General features: G+C 39.1%; 1 pseudogene; it reads right to left on the reverse strand.

The window, feature by feature from the left end:
- Positions 1-2,127: 2,127 nt before the first annotated feature.
- LOC110294842 (ribosome biogenesis protein WDR12 pseudogene) lies at positions 2,128-3,464 on the reverse strand (annotated as a pseudogene).
- Between the last annotated feature and the right edge of the window lie 269 nt (positions 3,465-3,733).

The raw sequence follows: 3,733 nt of genomic DNA on the forward strand, positions 1-3,733 counted from the left end.
ATACATTCTTATGCACAGCCATACACACACACACACACACACACACACACACACACACACACACACACATATATATATAAAGTTAGTTTTCCAGAGGAAGAATTATTAAGTCAAAGAGTCCTCTTGCCTTAATTAAGGAATTATTTCCAAATCATCCAACTAACATGGTAATTACTATATTCTTTAAGTTGGCAACTTAATTTAACAACTTGAACTCTAAGATCTGGTTTTCATTCACAGATCATTTATAATTCCAAAATGTGCAGTTTTTAACTCTCTTCATTAACTGAGTCTTACAATCTCTGTACACCAACTTGATTGCCAGTGATTTGGTTTAATTCTATCACTATTTGAGTGTCTGGGGTCTTCTCAACCAAAATACTCTCACTTCAGATGCCAATTGCAACCCTATTTCATACAGTTGGTAGTTCCCATGACTCTCTTTTCTGGTTTGATTATTCTGTGGAATGGCTCTGAGAACTCTGGAAAGTACTTTCCATGTTACTAGTTTATTTTCAAGAGCCACTGAATAGAGGAGATGTTCCATTAGTCAGGGCTCTCCAGCAAAACTCAAACAATACAACCTACCAACCTGTTTGTCTGTCCTTCTGCCTGTCTGCCTGCCCATCTATATATCTGTCTGCTTGCCTATCTGTCTATGTATGAATACATTTTTTGAAATAAGATCTGATTAGGTATCCTTGGCTGACTATCTATCTATCTATCTATCTATCTATCTATCTATCTATCTATCTATCTACCATCTATCTATATATCTGTCATAATCTGTATATCTAAATTACTGTATATTATGTACATATAATTTAAAGCAGAAGTATTTTAAACTGTCATTTCTACCAATCTGCCTTACTTTTTGTTTCCAGTTTTGTGTATATGTTTTGCATAAATTATTTATACTAAGTGTAGAAACTGTATGTAGATAGGTAGATGAGTGGTTAGACACATAGATGTAGATTTTGAGAGGGATTTTATTGGGCTCATGTCATCAGTAAGCCCAGGATAGCCTACAATGGAGGTGTGTAAACAAGATGTTGGATTTCTGACCTACTTTAAGTTTAGAAACCTCACATCAGGGAAGCCAATGGTGTCACTTTAAGCTAAGGCCAAAGCTTAAGAACCTGGGATTTCACTGATGCAAGTTTAAGTAGATTAATCTGGAGTTCTGATGTTCAAGGCCAGGAGCTGTATCCCAAGTCTAAGGGAGAGAAGATGAGGATTGAGGGAAGAAAGGAGGGAAAGAGGAATTGAGGGAAGGAAGGAGGGAAAAAGAGTCAGAGGTAGAAAGAACCAGGGATAGATAGATAGATAGATAGATAGATAGATAAATAGATAGATAGATAATAGATAGATATCTCACTTGATTGGATGGTGACCATTTTCCCTCAAGGTTAGATCTTCTTCACTCAGTTCTCCAGCTCATACATCCCTCTTCTCTAGAGGGATACATTCATGCACACACACACACACACACACACACACACACACACACACACACACACACAGAGTCCTTTATTACTTGCCTAGGTAGTTTTCAGTACAGACAATCTGACACCTGCAGCTGACTATCATAGATGCAGAGTTGAGTATAAGAGAAAGTTGTCTTCATCCTCTCTGGACACCTGACCTTTTCAATATGTCCATGAATTTATCAACTGGGAAGCTAAGCTCCACTTTTCAGTGTTTTAATGGAATGGCCACTACATTGGCATGGTTAATTAAATTATTGGTCAGTGGTAATTAATTCTGTCCCAAATCCCAGTCACATTACTGAAGTTTGGGAAAGAAAGTTTTCAAGTTCCAGCCTTCTTATTATTAGGTTGGTTCCTTTGGCAATTTGTACTTCACTATGAACCTATATAGGTGTTCACCAGGAGACCCATCCTTAGCATAAACTCAGGCATGATTGAAAAACCTATATCATGACTAGGAGAAGATCCTCTGCTCATTCCTAATATCAAGGACATAAATTACAAAGTGCTTAGGAACTCTCTGCCAGGAACAGGCACAAGATCATTTTATATATTATATATCATAGCACACCAACTTAATATCAAATTTAAATGTTCCATAAGGAAACTTTTCTTTTACCTATGAAAAATTTCCAGTTTATTTTCTTCGTTTGGTTAGTTCTATTTTGTATATTCTTTTTTTTTCTCTTATCAGCCATTCATATTCAAGCCCCACATGGGAAGTGGTAGGGGAATATCTGTAGGAATACAATTTATTGTCTGCTCCTCCACTCAGAAGTAGCCCTGTGTCTGTCCAGTCCACACTTAGAACTTTATCTTCATAAGTAGCTAGATCGTAGAGAGGAGCCTTACAACTTTTTGTATCCCATAGCTTCACAATGTTATCTAAAGAGCCCAAGATCAGCTGCTGTTCATGGGTAAGAGACCTCTTCACTGATGTTACCCAGCCTGCATGTGAGGTGAGGGACAGAGGCATCAAAGAACCATCTTTAGTTTGGGGATCCCACAGTCTAATATGCCTGTCTGTGCTTCCAGATGCCAAATGTTTACAAAGTGGAGAATAGGAAATAAAATTAAACACTTTATTTCCTGTCAGAGTTGACTTAAGACGGCCAGACTCAATATCCCATATTCTAATTGTGTGATCCCATGATGCACTGCAGATTTCTTCAGCATCTGACCAAAGGACTGAGGAAATTGCTTCTGTGTGGCCAGAGAGGGTCACCAAGGGTGTTCTTGTTAGTCCCAATTGTTCTGTTTTTTGCTTCTTTCTTGGTTGATTTGTGGTTTCTTCCATCTCATCTTCTTCATCTACAGGGGCTGTAGACCAGATCTTTAGCATCTTATCTCAAGAGCCACTGCAAAACTTAGCTCCTAAGCTATCGACTGCTATGGCATCCACACGCCCAGCATGCCCTCAGCAGCAGTGCAGAGCTTTCATTGTGTTCCTCTCTACATTCTGCTCCCATAAGAGAATAGTCTGGTCCATCGAGGCCATCAGTAATAAACAGGACAAACTGTCTTTTTTCACCCAAGTCATATCTTTCACAACATCTGTATGTCCGACAATTGTCGTTATTGACTTTCCTTCCAAGGATCAGATTCGAGAAGTCTTATCATAAGAACCAGACAGGATTCATTCTTCTGCCCCTTTAATTGAGCTGATCCAGTCATCATGGAACATGCACTGCTCTGGCTGGGGTGTGGTGTACTTTTCCCATATTCTAGTTCCACAACCTCTTCTAATGAAATGTTCTCCAGTTCCATGTGTTTGGCCAAGGGCATTCGAAGAAACTGGCCCTTGATAAGGAAATTAAACTCGACATGTTTGTGGAGTTCATTTTTGGTCTCCAGCAATTTATTGATAATGTTACTAAGGTCGACAACTTCAGAGGTGGCAGGGATTGAGAAAGGAACATCACCCACTGCGTTTTTCCTATTCTCCGTGTAGAAACGTGCCTGGAGTTGTGCCATGGCTGAATATGCACACGATGCTTCTCCACAAAAGTGTATGCATTGACAATCAAGTAGCTCTAAGGTAGACTGCGCCGCAAGTGCAGTAGCAGCTAGCCTTCAGTTATCTCCCTCCTGTTTCTACCTATTTTGTATATTCTTAACTTGGATGATAACTCTATCATAAACATAAAATTGCTTCTTTAGAGATGACATCACTGTTGAGAACTCCATGCTCATAGGGTATGGTAAGTTTCCTCTTGTTAGATTTCTTGGTTCATATTTGGTCT

The sequence above is a fragment of the Mus caroli genome, unplaced genomic scaffold, assembly GCF_978045245.1.
Source record: "Mus caroli unplaced genomic scaffold, Mus_caroli_1 scaffold_4, whole genome shotgun sequence".
Taxonomy (NCBI): Eukaryota; Metazoa; Chordata; class Mammalia; order Rodentia; family Muridae; genus Mus; species Mus caroli.